The sequence below is a fragment of the Phocoena phocoena genome, chromosome 8 (genome assembly GCF_963924675.1).
Source record: "Phocoena phocoena chromosome 8, mPhoPho1.1, whole genome shotgun sequence".
Taxonomy (NCBI): domain Eukaryota; kingdom Metazoa; phylum Chordata; class Mammalia; order Artiodactyla; family Phocoenidae; genus Phocoena; species Phocoena phocoena.
In genome coordinates, this window is record NC_089226.1 from 96,727,828 (window position 1) to 96,751,979 (window position 24,152).

A 24,152-nucleotide genomic window follows, 5' to 3' on the forward strand; every position below is an offset into this window, starting at 1 on the left:
CCCCGCTCACCGCAACTGGAGAAAGCCCGCACACAGAAACGAAGACCCAACACAGCCAAAAATAAATAAATAAATTGGGGGGGGGAAGATGTGGCACATATATACAATGGAATATTACTCAGCCATAAAAAGAAACGAAATTGTTATTTGTAGTGAGGTGGATGGACCTAGAGTCTGTCATACAGAGTTAAGTGAAGTCAGAAAGAGAAAAACAAATACCGTATGCTAACACATATATATAGAATCTTAAAAGAAAATGGTCTGATGAACCTAGGGGCAGGACAGGAATAAAGACACAAACGTAGAGAACGGACTTGAGGACATGGGGAGGGGGAAGGGTAAGCTGGGACAAAGTGAGAGCGTAGCACTGACATATACACACTACCAAATGTAAAATAGATAGCTAGTGGGAAGCAGCTGAATGGCACAGGGAAATCAGCTCGGTGCTTTGCGACCACCTAGAGGGGTGGGATAAGGAGGGTGGGAGGGAGACACAAGAGGGAGGGGATATGGGGATATACGTATGCATATAGTTGATTCACTTTGTTATACAGCAGAAACTAACACAACATGTAAAACAATTATACTCCAATAAAGATGTTAAAAAAAAGAACTCCCCAAACAACAAAACTCCAAATAACCCAATTAAAAATGGGCAAAAGACTTGAATAGACATTTCTACAAAGATGAAATACAAATGGCCAACAATCATAGGAAAAGATGCTCAACATCACTAATCATCAGAGCAACGCAAGTCAAAACCACAATGAGATATCCCTCACACCCATTAGAATGGTTACTATCAAATAAACAAACCAATTAAAAAAAAAAAACAGAAAATAACAAACGTTGGCAAGAATGTAGAGAAATTGCAACACTTGTACACTGTTGGTGGGATTGTAAAATGGTGCAACTGCTATGGAAAACAGTATGGAGTAACCTCAAAAAAAGTAAAAATGGAATACCATATTACCATATGATCCAGCAATTCCACTTCTAAGTGTATGTATGAGTGTGTGTATATATATATCCAAAAGAGTTGAAAGCTGGGGCTCAGATTTGTACATCCATGTTCAAAGCAGCAGAAGCAACCCAAATGTCCACAGAAGAATGAATGAATAGATAAGCAAAATGTGGTAAATACATACAATGGAATAGTAGTCTTAAAAAGGAAGGAAATCCGGTTACATGCTACAATATGGATAAACTTTGAGGATATCATGCTAAGTGAAATAAGCAAGTCACAAAAAGACAAATATTATATGATTCCACTTACATGAGGTATCTAAACTATTAAATTAGCAACAGAAAGTAGAATGGTGGTTATTAGGGGCTGGGGGAAGGAGGAAAAGGAAAGTTGTTTAATGGGTACAGTGTATCAGATTTGCAAGATGAAAAAGTTTTTGAGATGTGTTTCACCACAATGTGAATGTAGTTAATTTAAAATGATTACGATGGTAATTATTTTGTTACATGCTTTTTTTTTTTAAGCTGCAATTTAAAAAAAAGTGAGGGCTTCCCTGGTGGCGCAGTGGTTGAGAGTCTGCCTGCCGATGCAGGGGACACGGGTTCGTGCCCCGGTCTGGGAAGATCCCACATGCTGCGGAGCGGCTGGGCCCGTGAGCCATGGCCGCTGAGCCTGTGCGTCCGGAACCTGTGCTCCGCAACGGGAGAGGCCACAACAGTGAGAGGCCCGTGTATCACAAAAAAAAAAAAAAGGTGAGATACTTGTCTATTCAATAAAATGCTCTATAGGTATTTAAAGAAAAAAAAGACGAAGACTAAAGAAGATATTTAAATACTGATGCGGAAGAAATCTATTATTAAGTTTTAAAAAGAAATTTGGAGATAGCCTATGAAGTCTAATTCCTTTTTTTGTGTTTAGTAAAAATAAAAAAGAGGGTCATACACACTGGTGGTAGGCTGATAATGACCCCCAAAGATATTGGGCTGTAATCCCTGAAAACTTTAAATGTTTTATGTGGAAAAAGGGTCTTTGCAGATGTGATTAAATTAAGGATATTGAGATGGGGAGATCATCCTGGATTATCTGGGTGAGCCCTGAATGCAATCACATGTATCCTTATAAGAGGGTAACAGAGGGAAATTTGACACACACAGACGAGAAGGTGATGTGAAGATGGAGAAGAGCAAGATCAGAAGAGGCTGGAGTGATGCAACACAAGCCAAGGGATACCAAGAGACGCCAGAAGCTGAAGAGACAAGGAAGCAGTGCTTCCCCAGGGCCTCTGGAGAAGCATGGCTTTGCCTCAATATTAGCCTCCAGTAAGACTCACCCTAAATTAAAAAAAAAATTCTTATTGAAATATTGTTGATTTACAATGTTGTGGTAGTTTCAGGCGTGCAGCAAAGTGATTCAGATACACACACAAACACACACACACACACACACACACACACACACACACACACACACATATATGTGTGTATTTTAAGATTCTTTTCCATTATAGGTTATTACAAGATACTGAGTGTAGTTCCCTGTGCAGTAGGTCCTTGTTGGTTATCTCTTTTATATATACAGTAGTGTGTATATTTTAATCCTAAACTCCTACTCACCCTAAATTTTGGGCTCTGGACTCCAAAAATGTGAGAGAAAAAATTACTGTTGTTTTAAGCCACCAAATTTGTGGTCATTTGTTTCAGCAGTCATAGAAAACTAATACAACATTGTACATGTTTGAAAGCACATAAAACTTTTCTGGATGGATCCATAGAAAACTTAACTATGACCACTTTAAACGAGTAGCTAAAGGGACTAGCTAGAGAATTTTTACTTCTCACTTTAATACCTAGCCATGTCTTTTTTCTTTTTTTTTTTTTTTGCAGTACGCGGGCCTCTCACTGCTGTGGCCTCTCTCATTGCGGAGCACAGGCTCCGGACGCGCAGGCTCAGGGGCCATGGCTCACGGGCCCAGCCGCTCCGCGGCATGTGGGATCTCCCCGGACCGGGGCACGAACCCATGTCCCCTGCATCAGCAGGCGGACTCTCAACCACTGCGCCACCAGGGAAGCCCTCTTTTTTCTTTTTTAAACAACAAGTTTCAATATTTTCTATCATAATGTTTTTAAAAGCTCTAAAACTTTATAATTCCAGCCTGGCACCTTGAGGATGGATCTGTCTATACTCATCCCATAAGCCTCAATTCTTCCCCTTAACATTTTTTGGACACCATACCTCCTTTGAAAGAAAGATCTGAATCTTTTTTTTTTTAATAAATTTATTTTTTTATTTTTGGCTGCATTTTGTCTTCGTCACTACACACGGACTTTCCCTAGTTGTGGCGAGCAGGGGCCTACTCTTCATTGTGGAGCATGGGCTCTAGGCACACGGGCTTCAGTAGTTGTGGCAGCAGCTGTGGCTCATGGGCTCTAGAGCACAAGCTCAGTAGTTGTGGCGCATGGGCTTAGTTGCTCCATGGCATGTGAGATCTTCCCAGACCAGGGCTCGAACCCGTGTCCCCTGCAATGGCAGGAGGCTTCTTCACCACTGAACCACCAGGGAAGCCCCCTGAATCTTATTTATTACCCCAGCATCCAGCAGGGTGCTTCGTCCTCTAACACATAATTCCTAAAATAGCACAATTTCATCAAATCATAGAAGTCTTAAATATACAATAAGTGTGTTCTTTGAGTTTATAAAATATTGTATGTTGAATGCGTATTTCAAATGTGAAAGGGAAACATGATATATTTAATGGAATTCTAAAGTAAATCCACTTTCAAAGTGAAAAATTATTAATAGATCTCAAAAAATTTATGATTTTTGTCACTTTTTTTAGTACCTATTTTTTGATTATAAAATCCATTAAAAGAGGGAAATTTTAATTTTAGAATCATTTGGTAAAGTCATGGCAGAACAGTTGCTTGTAATAAATCTTATTACAGAGCACTCCAGTCAAAATTAAATTCAATCTAAATTGTCGTGTTGGGCGCTGGAGTTAGATCTGAGTTCTAAAGCTTGCTTTGTCACACACTAGCTGAGCCTCAGTTTCATCATCCGTCGTAACAGTACCATCTTCATGTGGTTCCTTATTTAATACACACTTCTGGAGCATTCATTATGTGCCAGGCACTATTCTAAGCACTTCACATATACTAACTCATTTAATTCTCATAACTCTGAGATTGATATTAGCCCCATTTTACAGACAAGAAAACTGAGGCATAGAGGTTAACTAACTTGCCTAAGGTGATTCAACTAACTGTAATGGTGAACTGTTGAAGTGAAAATGAGATTTCTGCTTTATACCTGTTAAGAATCCCCGCAAATACCCATATTATCCCCCTGTCCCACAGGTACACTTAGTATGTAGCTAAGTACCTAATACAGAGTAGCATCTCATGATCTGACACTATTCTGTATTAGGCACTTATCTACTTACTGAGTATGGGAAGTGAAATACAGTAGCCCAGGGGCAATACTATGAGGGTGTAACAGAGGCACTTAATCTGGACTGGAGGGTCAGGGAAGGTCTCCTTGAGAAAGTGATATTTAGGCTGAGAACTAAAGGAAATTAATACGGATTAGCCAGGCATAGGCATAATGACTAGATTTAATAAGAGAATGTTTCAGGCATGTGTGTGAAAAGCCTGAAAGAGCTAGGCAAGATAAAGAACAGAACTGCAACTCATGTGGCCAAAACAGGAGTTGAGAGAAAGGGCAGACTGAAAAGGGCCAGATCATACAAAGCCAGTGACTTTATGCAAGGAAGTAGTACTAACAGATGGCACAGAAACATCAAGCACTCAAGAAACAGTGGCTATCCTTGTGTTATTATTATAAGCATCATCCCAGAGTTATCTAGAGATTTTAGAAAGACTTCAGACTTAACCAAACCCACATTTCAGTCCTCTGGTTCAAGAAAGGCCTAAGTTAGCTTAGAGCTCTTGGGACCAAGTAAGGCCAGTCTTCTCGGATCTAAAACAAACCATTTCATTGGGTGTATAAGCAATCTATTCCTTTTTATCCTATAGAAAGCAAATTTACTACTAGTTAAACAAGTAAATGTCATTTTATAATACTCAAGGGGACTGTCCATATTTTGTTTGGAGGAATCCCCCATATTAAACATAGCTCAAAATAAGTGGGCAGTCCTCTAAAGCATAAAAAAACTGTTTTCCCTTACTGCCCAGAGATTTCTGATATGGGATCTGGTCTTTACTCCCAAATGAAGAACTCATGCTAGTTCTAGACTAGGGGTTTTTCATGAGACTTTCTTTTTTAAAAGGAATGTTATCACATAAGAAAAAGGACCAGAAGAAAAGTGTGTAATTAGAGTACTGAAAAAAATTCCTAAAATCTAAAAATGAGAGACTTCATATTTTAAGTGAATAAGGACATGAAATGATTTTAAAAAAACACTGCAAATAAATACATAAAAGAAGTAAAACAGCAAAACAAATTAGAGAAAGAGATGTTCTAGACAGCCAAGTTTGCCAAGTATCAGAGGTTTACCCCTGAAACACCAATTATTATTATTATTTTTTTTTGCGATATGCAGGCCTCTCACTGTTGTGGCCTCTCCCGTTGCGGAGCACAGGCTCCGGACGCGCAGGCTCAGTGGCCATGGCTCACGGGCCCAGCCGCTCCACGCCATATGGGATCTTCCCGGACCGGGGCACGAAACCGCGTTCCCTGCATCGACAGGCGGGCTCTAAACCACTGCGCCACCAGGGAAGTCCCAACATCAATTATTTTATGTAACTTTTTTCCATGTAAAATAAATCTAAGAAAATACATAAGCCTCCCAGTCTTCTTAAACAAAGTAGACTGATAATTATTTAAACTTTTCAGGATAATCCATTTGAGCAATCAATGTAGCAAAACCCTCAAGATGTACTGCCAAAGAGGTATGAGGGACTCTTGCATCAAAACCAAATGGTTCCAATATGGCTTTTTTGAATTTTAATGTTTTACGTTTTGTAGCTTTCCTTCCTCAAACTTTGTGATCAAACTAACACTTTAGCTTAGAGCAGTGCTGCCTAATTTTAGCTCTTGATTTAAAGACCCAAGCAGGGGGACTTCCCTGGTTGCACAGTGGTTAAGAATCCGCCTGCCAATGCAGGGGACATGGGTTCGAGCCCTGGTCTGGGAAGATCCCATGTGCTGCGGAGCAACTAAGCCCGTGCGCCACAACTAATGAGCCTGCATGCTGCAACTACTGAAGCCCGCGAGCCTAGAGCCTGTGCTCCGCAACAAGAGAAGCCACCACAATGAGAATTCCACATGCCGCAACCAGAGAAAGCCTGCACACAGTAACGAAGACCCAATGCAGCCAAAAATGAAAGGAAGGAAGGAAGGAAGGAAGGAAAGAAGGAAGGAATGAAAGAGAAAGAAAGAGAGAAAGAGACAGAGAGAGAGAGGGAAAGAAAGAAAGAAAGAAAGAAAGAGAAAAAGAAAGAAAGAAAGAAAGAACCAAGCAGAGTGAAACTGTGCATAAAGAGGGAGTAGGATCTACTTGAAGGAAGTCAATAAAATTTAGACTGCAGAAAATACTTTTTTGGTTTATTTCCTGGTATTTAACTTGCAGATAAATAAAACACTACTTTTAAGTCTTATGCTTGAAAAATGAAAAAAGACAACTGCGTTAAATGAATGAAATACTTGAGACTACTCAACTTTTTTCTCATCTTTATAGAAAGAATTTAAGTTGCTTTAATTAATAACCTCTAAGGGACTTCCCTGGTAGCACAGTGGTTAAGAATTGCCTGCCAGGGGCTTCCCTGGTGGCGCAGTGGTTGAGAGTCCGCCTGCTGATGCAGGGGAGGCGGGTTTGTGCCCGGTCTGGGAAGATCCCACATGCCGCGGAGCGGCTGCGCCCGTGAGCCATGGCCGCTGAGCCTGCGCGTCCGGAGTCTGGGAGGCCACAACAGTGAGAGACACGCGTACAGCAAAAAAAAAAAAAAAAAAAAAAAAAAAGAATTGCCTGCCAATGCAGGGGACACGGGTTCAATCCCTGGTCCGGGAAGACCCCACATGCCACAGAGCAATTAAGGCTGTGCGCCACAACTATTGAACCTGAGCTCTAGAGCCTGCGAGGCACAACTACTGAGCCCGTGTGCCACAACTACTGAAGCCCATGCACCTAGAGCCCGTGCTCTGCAACAAGAGAAGCCATCGCAATGAGAAGCCCGCGCACCGCAAGGAGGAGCCCTCGCTTGCCGCAACTAGAGAAAGCCTGCGTGCAGCAACGAAGACCCAGTGCAGCCAAAAATAAATAAATAAATAAATTTATTTTTAAAAAATTTAAAAGTAACCTCTAAGAAATATAATCAAGATATCAAAGAATTAGGTTTCTAATCTCTTCATAAAATAATAAAAATTATGTCTGAAGAGACAGGAGGTCACCAAGGCATATTGACATCGTATTTATGCCAAAAATGTCTGGCCATTCCAACTGAGTCAGAATTTACTTTGAATGCATCTCTGAACAAAGATCATATTCTAGGAATAAACAATTGCTGTTACCAAGTAAGGGAAAACAATGTTTTCTATGGTACTTAAAAAGAGTTATGGGGGACTTCACTGGTGGCGCAGTGGTTAAGAATCCGCCTGCCAGTGAAGGGGACAGGGGTTCAAGCCCTGGTCCAGGAAGACCCCACGTGCTGCGGAGCAACTGAGCCCGTGTGCCACAACTACTGAGCCTGCACTCTAGAGCCCGTGAGCCACAACTACTGAAGCCCGTATGCCTAGAGCCCGTGCTCCACAACAAGAGAAGCCACCGCAGTGAGAAGCCCGCACACCGCAACGAAAAGTAGCCCCTGCTTGCCACAACTAGAGAAAGCCCACATGCAGCAATAAAGATCCAACGCAGCCAAAAATAAATAAATGAATAAATTTATTAAAAATTAAACAAAAAGAGTTATTGGGAGAGAAGTTAGACCTCAGTAAAAAGCATACCACAAAGAGGACATGTGTTTGGGACATAAGTTTCCTCTGAAAGTTGGTGAGACCTGTATGAATTCATGTTTAGCTTAATGTAAATACAGATGGAAATATATAAAACAACTGTATATATATGCACATAAATGACTTAGTATACATACATACCTACCTCTGTTTCCTGAGAGGGCCTACGAACAATGACACCCTAGCAATAAGCACACCTACTATCCAGATCTCGGCTTCTAAATACCACTGTCCCATAAAAGGAACCACAGCTGATTCTAGGGCTGGGACAGGGAAAATATAAGATGGGTCTGGAGCATCTTGTTGTACAGAAAGGAAATGCTCAAAAAGAAAAAAAGAATAGGAGCATGTCAAAGGAACACAGGAGGAGCCAACCTGAAAGCTGCAACAATTTGAGCAAAAATAAATAACAAATAATCAGTTTTTAAAACAGATATTCATACTGATATAAATGGTTAAACAGAAAAATAAATGGGGGAGAACAGACAAATCTTCATTACAAATTTCCAAATAATCTATATAGATACTCCTCCTTTCAAGAAGTAGAATTTAAGCCCCCCACCCACTTTGAGGATGGGCTAGACTCAGTCACTCACCTCCAAATAGGCATAGGGACTTCCCTGGTGGTCCAGCGGTTAAGACTCTGTGCTTCCACTGAAGGGGGCACAGGTTTGATTCCTGGTTGGGGAACTAAGATCCTGCATGCTGCATGGTGTGACCAAAAATAAATAAGTAAACAACAACAACAAAACTTAAAAAAAAAAAAAGAATAAGTATAGAAAGGGAAAAATACTACTACTTAACCTGGCAAACACTACCATAACCAAGTGTTCACGGTTAACATCATCAGTGATGTCATGTGGATAGCGCATATTTCCTGATAGGAAATGATAGTATTCTGTAACATTCTTTCCAAAAACACATAACCCTTGTCTAATAATGAAAAAAAATCAGACACACCCTAAGGAAGAACATTCCAGAAAATAACTGACTAGTACTCAAAATTGTCAAGACCATGAAGACAAGGAAAGACTGAGAAACTGTCAAAGACCAGAGGAGACTCAGAGGGATGACAAGAAAAGGCAACAGATTACCCTGGATTGGATCCTGAAACAGAAAGGTGATATAAATAGAAAACTACAGCTATCCCAACAAAATCTGGAGTTCAGTTAAAACTAATGCATCAATGTTGGTTTCTTCATTTTGACAAATGTATCATGTAAGATGTTAACAACAGAGGACACTGGGTGAGAGGTATACAGAATTCTATATCTTTGCAACTTTTCTGTAAATTGAAAATTATTACAAAATAAAAAGGTTATTTTTTAAGTTTCCTCTAAAAAAAAAACAAAACCCTATTATTTATCTTCAAAAAAGTCATGTCTTGAAAAACAAAATTTAAAAAAAGTGGGAGGGCTTCCCTGGTGGCACAGTGGTTAAGAATCCGCCTGCCAATGCAGGGGACACGGGTTCGAGCCCTGGTCTGGGAAGATCTCACATGCCACAGGGCAACTAAGCCCGTGCACCACAACTACTGAGCCAGCACTCTAGAGCCCACGAGCCACAACTACTGAGCCCGCATGCCACAACTACTAAAGCCCGCATGCCTAGAGCCTGTGCTACGTGACAAGAGAATCCACGGCGATGAGAAGCCTGCGCACTGCAACAAAGAGGAGCCCCCGCTTGCCGCCACTAGAGAAAGCCCGTGTGTAGCAATGAAGACCTAACACAGCCAAAAATAAATAATAAATAAATAAATAAATTCTTTAAAAAAAAAAAAAACCCTAAGTCTCAGAAGCTTTCTAAATAACCTAGCTGAAAAAAAGATTTCTGAAAAAGATTCAGGAAATCTCTCTTAAAAAAAACGAAAAAAAGTGGGATACCTCACACCTACTAGAATGGCTAAAATCCCAAAACACTGATGAAACTAAATGCTGACAAGATGTGAAGCAAAAAGAACCCTCATTCACTGCTGGTGGGAATACAAAATGGTACAGCCACTTTTGAAGAGAGTATGGCAGTTTCTTACAAAGCTGAACATTGTCTCACCATATGATCCAGCAATCACACTTGTAGGTATTTACCCAGTGGAACTAAAAAAATTTATGTCCACACACACAAAAATGTTTATAGCAGCTTTGTTCATAATTGTCAAAAACTAGAAATGACCTACATATCCTTCAATTAGGTGAATGGATAAGCAAACTGTGGTACATCCATACAATGAAATCTTATTCAGCAATAAAAAAGAAATGAGCTATCAAGCCAAGAAAAGACATGGAAGAACCTTACATAGATACTCCTAAGTGAAAGAAGCCAGTCTGAAAAGGGCACATAGTGTATGATCCAATTATATTACATTCTGGAAGAGGAAAAAACTATGGAGACAGTAAAAAGATTAGTGGTTGCAAGGGGGTGGGCAAGGGAGAAAAGAATGAATAGGTGAATTACAGGAGATTTTTAGGGCAGTGAAACTATTCTTTACGATACTGTAATGGTGGATAAATAACATTATGAATGTCAAAACCTACAGAAGTTTACAACATAAAGAGTAAACTTTAATGCATGCTAATTTAAAAAAGTCATTTAGGAGATTGGGGATCCCATAAAAGAATGCAGACTTGTGACAAGAGAATCTAACTATCTTACAAATGTGTGAAACCACCTCACTGAAGTGGGTGGGGAAAAAGAACTGACCTAGGTAACTTCAGAAATGAATGGAGTCTGAAAACTAAAGGCAAAAGGAACTGTGTAAAAGCACTGTACTTCTAGTTAATAAAGTTTCCTATGGGAGTGTGAATTAACGATTCAGATATCGCTATACATGCATACTGGAACTGAACAATTAAGTAAATGGATGATGGAAGCCAAGTTTCTCACTGTTGAAGTGGAAATTCAGATCAACAAGGGGGAGGAGGCTAGAATGATCTGTAGGGTAATGAATTAGACTTGGAGATATCAGTAAGAACTCATATTTAACTTAACATAGATACAGATGGTGACATATAGAAATATCTATAGATATGTCTATATACACCAGTTAGCATATACATCTATATTTCTTTGTTCTGTTAGCTGAGAGGGCCCAAAAAAAATGACACCCCAGTAGCAATGAGAACACTTACTGCCCAGATCTTGGTTTTTATTACCATTCTCCAGTAAAAGGTGCCAGGGCTTCTTGGAGAAATGGCTAATTCTAGAACTGTGACACGAAATATACAAGATGAGCCTAGAGCACCTTATAGTGCCAGAAAGTAGGGAAGTGCTCAAATATAATTAAATAAAAACAGCACGCACACACACACACACAAACACACGCACACAGATGTGGGAATGTTAAAGGGGCACAGGAGTCAACAGAAAGAACTCTCAATGGATAAAGCTGGAACAATTTCAGCAACAAAATAAAGTAGTATTGGACTATAACTCAAAGTATAAAATATCCTTCAGTTCATACTGATATAAATGTTTGACTAATTAAATTAATAAATGGGGAGAGAGAGAGACAAATGTCCCATGCAGAAGAAATTCAAATAAATTATGTAGATATTCCACCCCAAGTACAGGGAGCACAACTCCTCTCTCCGTAAGTGAGCTGTACATAATTACGTCCTTCCAAAGAGCACGGTATGAAAAGAGTAAAGAAACCTGACAAACACTACTTCAGCCATAAGATCAAATCAATATCAACAGTCACAAATCATGTTAATGTGATGAATATGGCATTCTCTCTGTGATCTTCCACCCGAAAACTCATAACCCCAGTCTAATCATGAGAAAAACATCAGATAAATTCCAATACAGGAACATTCCACTATACCTGACCAGTACCCCTAAAAACTTCTACAGATTTGAAAGTTTTTAAAAATAGGGGGGAAAAAAAGTGGGAGGGGAAGCCAGATCTGCCTTCTCTGCCAGTCAACACAAACAAAAAGCTATCATTTTTCCATGATTCTTAGTTGAAGACTTTCCAAATTAATCTGCTAAGATATTGCTCACATCCAAAGACACTGTAACACAGCCAACTGGTTAGTTATATATTGTCTTTATCACTTCATTACATGGAGAAAACTATGCCAGTTTTGGCCAACTTTGTTCAGCAAATATTTTCTGACCACCTTATTTGACCCAAGCACTGCTTGAGTCATTGAGGTAACCTCACAGATGAAAAAAAAAAAACCCAAAAACCTATGCTCCCGTGCTCTGCTTTCATTTCTGTGAGGAAATCAGACAATATACAAGGAAACAATAAATGGCCTATCATATAGCAATAAACGCTTTGAAGTTTAAAAAAAAAAAAAAAAAAGAATGTGAGGTAAACATGACCAAGAGGGCTACTCTAATTGGAGCTTAGAAAACGCCTCTTTAAGGAGATGACCTTTGAGTTGCAAACTGAGTGAAGCCTATATACAAAGACAGGCTTGAGGTAGGGGTAGAGCAGGTGGGAAGTCCCAGGCAGAGAGAACAAACACAAAGGCCAAAAAGAAATTAAGTTTAGGACTTCCCTGGTGGCGCAGTGGTTGGGAGTCCGCCTGCCAATGCACGGTACACAGCTTCGAGCCCTACTGCAGGAAGATCCCACATGCTACGGAGCAACTAAGCCTGTGCACCACAACTACTGAGCCTGCAAGCCACAACTACTGAGCCCATGTGCCACAACTACTGAAGCCTGCGCGCCTAGAGCCGGTACTCCACAATGAGAGAAGCCACCGCCATGAGAAGCCCGCACACCGCAACGAAGAGTAGCCCCCCGTTCACCACAAATAGAGAAAGCCCACACGCAGCAACGAAGACCTAACACAGCCAAAAATAAATAAAATTAATTAATTAAAAAAAAGAATAAGTTTAATGTGTTTGAGATAAACAAGTAGTCAAGGCAACTGCCCTGACAGAAAAAAGCTAACTAACATATTCTGAACTCTACAGGTAATATGCATTTAAAATTAATTCAAAATTTTAAAAAAATCTCAAACCTCTTCAACATTGATCACCAGGAATCCATCAATCATAATGAGATCCAGATCTCAATTTTATGCCCCCACTTAGTCCCCCTCCCACTGTCACAGCTGTCCATCTCCCATATGGTAAATACTGTATTTTGAACTGCTCCACCTTCCCTCTAAAACCCACCATGCCTATGGTTCATATTTCATTATGTCTGTGACAGAAGTTTAAAAAAGGAGGGGGTGAGGGGAGATTCTACCCAGAAAATGATCCTGAATTCTCCCTAACAGATCTCATTACTTCACATAGAACAACCAGAGGTTACGAGCAAAGGCCCTGAAGACACACTAACTTGGGTTCAAACTGAGGTTCTATCAGTTGTATGATTTTGAGCAAGCTGCGTAACCTAAGACTCAGTTTCCTCATCTGTAAAAAGTTGTGAGAATAAAAAAAGATAAAACGTGGCACCTAGTGAATATTCAATAAATGTTAACTAATGCTGGTAAAAGTATTTGAGCATTTATTTTGTTCAAGGACTAGAGCTAGCCAGAGGGATTATATAGAAACTACAATTTGCTACAGCAAATTGTTTGAGAGATAAAACTGTCAAACTCCCTTAGCTCAGGGGCTTTGTCTTTTTCTGGTTCACTAGTGTATTCCCAGAATCTAGAACAATGTTTAACACACGGTAGGCATCAATCTCAATATTTGTTGAATGAATGAATGAGACTCCATTAAGTCAAAGGAGCATAAAAGAGTATGGCTTTGCTCCAATATGAAGAAAAGTTTTCGTTCCTCATCAAGATTTTTAACAATAACCTAAGACACTGTTAAATGTTTATTATTTTTACTTGCCTCCCCAAAACCTAGGACAGTGTTCAAAATACTAAGGTACTCAAATTTATTGCAGTTAAAACTCTGCTGCTAAAATTAAGCTGTCTGTTAAAAATTTTTAAGTAATACATTATATAGTATATTGTTAAGGAGTATCTTTGCTTGCCATTGCCTGAGTGAACAAACTTTAAAAACTTGTGTAAAATTTTTTTCTCATGAGTTTACCAACTAGGTTTAATTTATGCTGGCAAAATATATTGATTTCACCTTTCTCTATATCATTTTATAAAAACAACATTACACTTTATCCACTCACTTAAGTGCAAATCTTTTATTATTTCTTAAAAGTTTCAAAAGATTGTTAGCTTAATTTATCAGCTCTTTAGGTCAAAGAAGGACTTTTCAGGGTGATAAAAATGGAGATAGGAGGAGTTCACCTCTCTCAAAATGAGTTTTCAATTACTATAATTATGCATAAAATAAGACAGGGAGCATTTCTGGGCCACGATTTGAAGCCTTGATTCCCCTAAGAATTAAATTGGAGCCATGCATAAATTTGGGGCAAGTTCTGCAAAAACCTCTTCATCCTCTATTGATGCTGAATGAAAAACTCATTGTTAAGATTCATCAACACGAATATATTTTCTAACACACAGCAGCCACTCTGGCAACACGACTTTCACCGTTTTCTCTCCCAGAAACAAAACGCATGCATTTAAATCCAGCCCGACAATTACCACCATTGCAGGGTAGCTATCTCAACAGCCGGAGTGGTAAAAGCTAAAAAGCAAGAATCTAGTTTACCAAGCCCTCACCCTAAAGTAGCAAGGCCTGCTTCACCTACACTGCTGGCTATTGTATTGGTCCCCCAAATCTTCAGAGCTGGAAAGATACCTTAACTCTACTGACACCTTCTGAGAGAGAAAGCCAGGCGGAAGGGCGGAGCGGTATGATCCGAATCGTTTAAATCGCAGCAAGCCGGTGGGGAGCCAGGTGCGCGGGCAGGGACCCAGGTGCGCGGACAGGCCCCGGTACCACTGTCCTTGTCACGCTCTGAGGCGACCAGGCCCTTCACGACCACCACAACCCTCGGACGCTCTTACTCAATTCATTCATTTGACAATTACGCGAGGGGCGCCGTAGCCGGGCCGGCTCGCAGGCCCCCGCCCCAGTACCCAAACACCCTGAGCCACCAGGCACGGCCCTGCGCCGCACGCGTCCCCAGGACTCTACCGCCCGAACCCCGTCGCGGCACGCTCTGGTCACCCAGATCCCAGCCCCGGCCTCCGCCTCACACAAGCGCCCACGCCCCTCGCCCTCCCAGCCGCGAGTCCAACGGCCTCCGCCCCGCTTCGCCGCCTCAGACCCGCCGGGTTCGTGGGGCGAGGGAGGCGCGCGTCCACGGAGGCTCCCCGCCCGGGGTTCAGGGCCGCTACGCGCGTGCGACTCGTGAACTCAAGGGCCTAGGCGGGTGGGCCAGGCCCACAGTCCACTCACCTCCGCTGGGTCAGAACCGAGGGTCTGCTCTAAGCCGTTTGAAACCGCTTGGGCCGCCGCACACCCCGCAGTGTCCTCGTTGTTTATTGGCCCTCGGCGGACCGCCCATCGCCCTTCTTATTGGTCCATTTGAAAGAACTATGGGCACGCGCCGCCCTCAGCCTTAAAGGGGCCACGCGCAGCCGTGTTTCCCTTGGAACCCGGCGCTGCTTGGTCCGGTGGGGAGAGGGGTCGCCGGAGAGAAAGATGCAGAAAACCCCGAAAAGAAGCGCGAAAGGTCTGTGGAGAGTTGTGCATCTCCGGCTGTCAGCAGGTTTGCTTTATTTAATTACAGATATTTAAACTACTGTCAACACTTGGCAATTTTTTATGAGTCATTTCATTCACCAAATATTGATTGCGCAGCTAAGGGCGTGAGGAAAACCAGAGAGGCTGCTGGATTTAGTGGAAGGAGGGTGGATGGAGCCGGGACGCTGGATTCTGGTCTTAGACCTGCTCTGAGTAAAGCACTCTTCTTAGTAAATAATCTGGAGCTTAGTTTCCTCATCTGTAAGACGGGATAATGATGTTTCCCTTTTAAACTTAGTGTGAGGATTTAATATAACTAATTGAATTTCTAGAAATGGGCTTTGAACAGTAATGCATTCTTCAAAGGCTTGATAAATCTTGTTGTTTATAAAAATGAGGGGCTTGGTTAATTTGGTCCGAAAATTCTTGTTTAGCTCTACATCCAATGTTTCTATGAAACATTGGTCCTAATTTCCAAGGAATCTGCAAACTACAGTGGTCAGAAGAATAAAACATATAGACTAGTCACTAAAATTCAAAGAAATATGAGAACAATATAAAAGAAAAGCTGTAGATGTTTAACCGAAGGGAGAAATTAGATGGGGGAGGATCTGGGAAGGGGATTTTTTTTTTTTTTTAGGGGGATGGATTTTTAATCTGGGATTTAAAGCATATGTAGCCAAGAGACTAAGAAATGGAGAGGGGATGGGTGAAAGTAATAAAACAATTTTTTTTTAATCCATCAAACTGGCAAAGATGAAACAGTTTAACAACTTTTGGTTAGCCAAGAGTTAGAGAAATACACACTCAAACTCACTTCTTGGTAAAAGTATAATTGATACAAACTTTTAGGAGGCCAATTTAGCAGTTATTAAAATATAAAATGTACATAATCTCTGGCCAAGTAATGCTACTGATGGGAATTTGTCATACAGACCTATGCATGTATGGAAAGAAAAATGTACAAAGACATTCACTGCAGCACTGATTTAGAAAACAAACAAACAACAACAAACCCTGAAATTTATATGTTCATCTATAGGGAACTTATTATATAAATTATGGTATAATCCATTCAATAGAACATGGAGTGACATGCTGGTTAGAGCATGGGAGTGACATGCTGGTTAGAAAAATGCACCAACTTTCACTGAAAAGAAGGCAAATTGCAGAAAAGCATACATATATGGAATGACTTTATTATATATGGTTATAAATGTATGTATATTTGTGTGCATGCCTGAAAATGGTTAGAACATTACTGGAATTTCAAAAAACTTAATAGGGATGGGACTTGCCAGGGAGGGAAATGAATTTTTTACCACTGACATGTTAAAACAAATTTTTTTTAATAGAAGGAGCAGGGAGAATGTCTAGTATTTGGAAAAGTACAGGCAAAGGCACAGAGACAAGAAAGTACATAGTATGTTGGGAGTTGAACATGTGGGTTGATTTTAGAACAGGGTTCATGTTAGGAAGTAGTGGGACACAGATTAACAGATAAAGTTAGGAACAGTTTTTGGAGGGTCTTGAATACTAGGGTAAGGAATTTGTACTTTATTAAAGTAGGCAGTGGGGAGCTATTGAAGGTTTCTGAGCAAGGGAGTGACAAAATCAGGATTGCACTTTAGGAAAACTAATTAGCTTGATTGTCTAATTCTAAAATGGGTTAGAGTTGAGAGCCCAGTTAGGAGTCTGATATGAGCGGTGGAAATGATGAGAACAGATTCAAGAAAGAGGGAAGGATTTGGCAACAGACTAGCTTAGTTATAAAGGTGAGGGTGGGGCCCATTTAGGGAGATGAGTCAGAGTGTGCCAGGATTTGAGCCTAGGGACTGGGAGGCATTGATTGACCAAATGGAAGTAGAAAGTCAGGAGAAGCCAGTCTCAAAGGGAAGACAAGGAAAAAAAAAAAAAAAAAGGGAAGACAAGGTATTTGGTTTCAGACCTGTTTACTTTTACATACCAATGAGACATGCAAATGGAATCATGTAAGTAGGCCCAGGAAATACAGAGTGAGAGCTGTGAAAAGAGGTTAGGACTCAAGTGATATAAATTTGGGAATCACCTTCATAAAGTGAAAAGTTGAAATTGTGGATGAGACCACAGAGTGGAGAGAGTGAAAAGATAAGAGATGAGGACAGATCCAAGGTGGAGGTAGGAGAGAGGAGCCAATTGAAGCAAAAAGCTCACGATAACCTTTTTCTAAAATTAATTAATTAGTTTATTTATTTTTGGCTGTGTTGGGTCTTCGTTGCTGCGCGTGGGCTTTCTTTAGTTGTGGTGAGTGGGGGCTACTCTTCGTTGCAGTGCACGGGCTTCTCATTGCGGTAGCTTCTCTTGTTGCAGAGCACGGGCTCCAGGCATGCGGGCTTCAGTATCTGAGGCACGCGGGCTCGGTAGTTGTGGCTCGCAGGCTCTAGAGCGCAGGCTCAGTAGTCGTGGTGCACAGGCTTAGTTGCTCCGCAGCATGTGGGATCTTCCCAGACCAGGGCTTGAACCTGTGTTCCCTGTATTGGCAGATGGATTCTTAACTACTGCACCACCAGGGAAGTCCACAATAACTTTTGAGAAACAGGCTAGAAATATATAGAAATAGTCTTCTTCAGTCATTGATCATTGGCATGTTTACTTTATTTAAATATTACCAGAGGGCTTCCCTGGTGGCGCAGTGGTTGGGAGTCCGCCTGCCGATGCGGGGGACACGGGTTCGTGCCCCGGTCAGGGAGGGTACCACGTGCCGTGGGGTGGCTGGGCCCGTGGGCCATGGCTGCTGGGCCTGCGCGTCCGGAGCCTGTGCTCGGCGGCGGGAGGGGCCGTGGCGGTGAGAGGCCCGTGTACCGCAAAAAAAAAATAAAAATAAAAAAATAAATATTACCAGAAATAAACTGAAGATTACATTTAAGTAGAGAGTGATGGTAACCTGGAATCTGATCATTAAGTAACGTGCAGAGTCTAGACCCTGGAGAGTTTTAGAACAAGATGGCAAAATCCCTTTTTGTCTTATATGGTTTAAGTGCAGCCCCACTAGAAGGTGGGCATTAGACGTCTGATTCCATTAATGTATTCATTCATTCAACAAATATTTATTGAGCATCTAGTATGTGCAGGGACTGTTCTAGGCATTTGGGATTATCAGTGAACAAAATAGAGCCCCTCCTCTCAAAAAATCCTTCTTCTCATAGTGCTCACATTATAGTGAGGAAACAAACAAAAAATCATATGGTATATTATTAGACAATATGTGCAATGGGAAAATAGAAAAGAATAAAACAAGGTAAAAGGGATTGGGAAGTCGAGTTGGAAGGACTGTAATTTTATAAAGGGTGGTCAGAGTTTCACTGAGATCACATTTGAGCAAAAACTTGAGTAAGGCAAAGCAGTTCACCATGAGTATATCTAGAGGAAGAAAGTGCCAGCCATAGGGAACAGCTATGCGAAGACCCTAAGTTGGGAGCATATCTGGCAGGTTTGAGAAACAGGGTGGCCAGTATAGCTGGAGCAGAATAGTTGGCAGCAGGAAGGTAGTAGGAGCTGAGGTCTGATAATGGAGAGAAGGGAATGGCAGATTCTGTAGAGCCTTGTAGAAACCTAATACAGTACCTTGCCCATAGTAGATGCTCAATAAATGTTTGGCTAGTCTAGGATTATCATCAAATGGCATTTATCTATGTATTTATTAGAGTTATGTGTACCTACTTTATTCCTGGGGTCTCTCAATAGTTCCACATATGGAGGTTAATAATAGGACAGTGAAACCCTTGTGGGCATTAGAGATCTAAGTGAACACTATATTATTGCAACTGCAAGTAGGAAACAAATGCCAAACGTTGTGGCTGCTGAGTAACTGTGCTGAGCCTTTCTGAGAAGTCTACTAGTGTTGGGACAGTGCTCATTCCATCATAATCACAAGCTACATTTTGGTGGAAACATCCCTAGCATGGGACATGGATCCATACTTCCAGCCTAAAAGGAGCAGCTTCAATGATTAACTTCAACTTTCAGTCCAGGTACCCCCTGCATTATTCCCTGGAGACAGCAGTGGTGACATTAACACAGACCTCAAGTGTCTATGGGTTCAGTGCCTTGACTGGCCTCCAAGACTGCAAAGCCTGTCCCATCTTGCAGTTGGCTGCATTTAAAGGTGCCGGTTGATTGAAGGAATGGACAGCTTTTTTTCCTCTTTTCTCATAGCCCATTTTTCCCATAGGCCCCAAAATGTAGGCTGCCCAAGAACTTCGACCACAGAAGGATCAGCTCCACCAAAAAGGAAGTAGGCAGGAGGGAAAGATAGGAACCTCCTTAGCAAGCTGTCAACAGGCTTTTAGGGGCTGGAGGAAAAACCACTGAGAAGGGCAGGTTAAGTGAGAGTTCTTGGCTCTTTGTGTCTTGTAAAATGAAATAAGCAGATTGTATAGCCTGGGGCTAACCTCAGCCTTGGATTTAAACTCAGACCCTTAATTAGGCTGTCTGGATCTCTTTTAAAGGCACGTGAAGGAATCCAAAGTTGTGAGGTGGAGCCTTGACTGGAAATAAAACTCTGTTCCCTGTGCTGAGCTCTGCTTAGCCTCTGTCAGCTGGTTAATGGAAGAATGATCTGGAGAGAAAATGATGGGCAAGTGAGGGAATGTTTCAAAACAAAGGCTGCCTGAAACATTCCCCAAACACACATCCTATTAACTGGATCAGTTGAGTCATCTTCAAATATGAAGAAAAGACATAGACTGTTTCTTAGCCACAAAAAAGGCTCAACCACATTTCTTTCATCATGTCCATTAGTAGAAATGACTAAAGATGCCCTTGAGTGTCAGTGCATTACACTTAGAACATCATGCACCCTCAGCTCTTGTAGATGCTTTTTCCAGCTTCCTATGCAGCACTGACTTTGTTTTCTTCAGGCCTAGGTTTGGTGAAAGCTTCAGTTCATGCCATGGAGACCTCTTTACAGGCTACAGAGATCTTTTCACTTTAGGTTGCACAGTTCAAATAATATAGAAAGAAAGGCAGTGACTATATTTTGAACATAATTAGTTTGCAAAAATATGTCCCGTTTGTTAGAATTTGACTCAAAATCTCCCTACTTATCATTTTTAGGTTTTATATCCAGAAAACCAGACAGGGAATTCTCAACTCTTGTTTCAGCCCCAAGGTTTCCTGGAAGGAACATAAATAGAAGTCTCAGGCCAGAAATGACCTTAGCAATCATCTGGTTCAGCCTTTCCATTTTACTGATTAGGAAACTAAGAGCCAGCATAACCTGAAAACAGGGTGCTAGTCCTTGATGCTGTTACAAAATTCTCATTTGCCAGTGGTCAAATTCTCGTCAAGACCTGGGCCATCAGGTCCTCTCCCATCCCCTTCTGAAGTAGCAGGACGGTCACAGTTTAGCAAAACGCACTCAACAAATTTTGTTCCTCCAGAAACACTTGCAGTTTTGCAAGCAAATGGTGTGTGTTCAATGCATTCAATTTTTCTTCCCATTTGAAAAGTTCTTCCTGAGTTCCCAGCTCTAGTGGTCACTGTTCATAGCTTGAGGCTATGGAAAAGGGCACTTATTCTGAGGCTCTGGAAAGGGGTACTTCCTACAGGTATACAGGCTTGTGCATTAGGCTAGATTTCATTGCTTCAAATGTCCTCTTTTTCTCTCTGTTGTGTTTTTTGGGGGGGTTTCTTTCCAAAAAAAGAATGGTGGATGGTTGTCCTTGAGCTATTCCACTTATTTTTGTTGTAGCACACCTATCCCTCACCAAAGTTGGAAGAATTATACACTGCAGTTTATACTCAGATCTCTTGTCACTTACATTCAAAAGGATTCGGTCCTTCTTGCTTTCTTTTTCTTTTTGGGGGGGGGTGGGGTTGTTGGTAGACTCTAAGCTCTGTGATACTCTTTCTTGGTCATGCTTGGGTAGTGTCCAGCCCCTAGCAGATGAATGAATGAATGAATAAATGGGAGCAATGTTCTATAAATGGTTTATGGCTTAGAAAATCAACTATTGACCCTTGACATCAAATTCTATAACTGGCATTAAGACTTGCATGATTCCCAATCTTCACTGAGAGGTATTATTTGTCCAGATACCTGAAAAGAGATTCCCCAATGCCTTGTTCTAGGCTTGAGATGTAATGGATGAGCTATGAGTAGACAGCTTTTTAAAAATAAAAGGAATCTTAGTGTTGATTGACCCATTCTCAGAGTAACTGTGAAACATGACTAAGATCAAACAGAGCTAGAGGCAGATCTAGGACTGGAATTAGCCCTTCTTGTCCCCATCCCAGTACTTTTATTTCAAGACATCAGACAGTCTTGCCAGTGACCATCACTGAAAGGCAAAGTCAAGTTCTGTGACACTGAAGTCCTCGTAGACCTAGAAGAGAAATAGAAGATACATGGTATACATGCCATGACACTTCCTTTTGCTGCCCAAAGGAGACGCCACTAACCATCATGACACTTTTCCCATTGGGTCTGAACAGAACCTCAGGCAGCCATGACCAACCAGAGTTGGCACTCAAGATGAAACCTATCATCCACCCTCCTCTAGAGGAAATAAGGATTTCAGAAGCCAATGAACTCTGGTCTTAACCTGTCTTTTCAGGATGAGCTGAACCTCCAGCCAGGAACCTCCCACCCTTTATTGCTCTTCAGTGTCCTCACATCCCCAAGGGACTTAGAGGTGATGTTTGCAAGCAGGTCTTCCACAGCATGTTTCTGCCAGACAGAGCAGGTGCAGTTATTAGTCATGACTCCAAGCCAGGCAAGGTGATTAAGAAAAGCTAAATTTATATTAAATTATCATAAAGTCCTAAAATACTGAACATAGTGGTTAAATAACTCCAGAAAGTCCAATCTCTCCAGTGAGTAACGTTAAAACCATTACACATGAGCGTGGGAGAGTCACTTCCATTAGTTTAGGACAGAGAGATTTTGCTTTTTACATAGTAAATCAGTGCTCAAATAGATACTTCTTCAAATATGTCCTTTCTACATTCTGAACAGCCCAAGTGCAATAAGATCCTTCCCCCTTTCCGTTCAAGAAAATGCCACTTTGCTACTTTCTCCCCATGCTCAACCGTGAGTCTGAGGACCCAAAGGGCTCCTTCTTTTACTGCCCCATCAAGTGTGAAATGTCCCCCTTTCCTCCCAGGAAGAGGACCTTTCCTTTCCCACTCTGTGTACTGGAAAAGCCTGCTTGGCCTGGCCTGGCTGTCCTATGAGGGTCTAGACCTGGGGCTGGCTACGGCGAGCAGGGCTAAGAGCCTGGCACCTGTCTCTAGCGGTCTTAGAACTGACCAGAAAAGGTTTGCTCTGATCTTCCCTTTTCACTTACATGTTTGGCAGCTGATTTCTCAATACCAAGAACCCCAGGATGTGTTTCAAATCCGGAAACTTCCCCTTGAAGCACCCCCACTCCATTCTCAGTTCCTGTTGTTGCTTTTGATCCCTGGGTGAAAGAGGTCTGGATCTGCCCTGGGCTGAAAGGGCTTCCTCAGTGGTTCTCTCTACCTTCCTACTCCTCGCCCCCCACTCTGCATCTTTATTTAGGCCTCTTCACCATACGTGCCTACAAGGCTAGGTCAGAAAAAGCAAATTAGGCACCTCCCCTCCTCCCCAAAAAAGAAGAGCTAGGTAGAAGTTTTAGGATAGTCAAAAGTCTCAACTCCCCTGACACTAGTGTGACACACATGCCTTTCGTGTGAATAAGCATGAACCAAGTGATGGCACCTCAGCATGAAAAGGGAGTCACTTAGCTGGGAAGAGTCGGAATGGGAACTTCACCACCCACAGCCGCAGGCTCTGTCTACTCACTTAGATCCCTGAGCACCTGAGAGAGAACACAGGAGGCTCAGCTTCATGGATACTTCCCTTTAAGCCCTGGGTGCCTCAAGTCTCTAAACCAATCACTCTTCCTGACCATGTATGAAAACTTCTGGCCCTTCTTTGGAGAGTTGCTTCAGGATCTCTGTGCTCAGAATCCCAGAGAATGAGGAAGGAGAAAGTGGCAGAACATTACAGTTCAGGGGATGTGCTAAGATTGGTCTAAGCAGTGCTTCTCAGACACTGCAGAGACCCAGCCCTGAGGGTCCCACATGCATTCAAGACACCGGCTCACAACCTGGAGGCAGCAGGAGGGAATTCATATTAGCCAGCTGCCATGTGATAGAGACCCCCCAGTCATCTGAAGGTAGAAAAGGCTCCAGATGTTCTAGCAGGAGGAAGAACAGCTTGAGCCGTACCCAGACCTCATCAGTATCTGCAGCTGAAGAAACAACAACTGTCAGGGCAAGAATAATATCCATTGCTGGCAGTGGAGAGGACACCCAGGCCCAATCACCCTTAAAAGCTTTTTCATGTTGCCAATGCACTCGAGGCTGGAGGTTTTCCAGATGCCCATGCCAGCTGGGCTGACTCCTCCTTCTCTCAGCCTCTATCCTTCATCTCTCTCTTTACCCATGACCCCCACTCCCCCGCCCCAGCCCCCCGGTCAGCAAGGTCCCTCAGAGATGCGGTCAGGCCAGCTCTGATGGAGCGAGTGCAGTCCTGGATCATCAGCTCTTGCGGGGCAGGTACTGAGGGTGCCAGGGGAAGGGGAGGTGGAGCTCTGTACTGACGAGGAATCATTACTGAGCCTGGTTTCAAGGGGGCTCAGGATGGCGT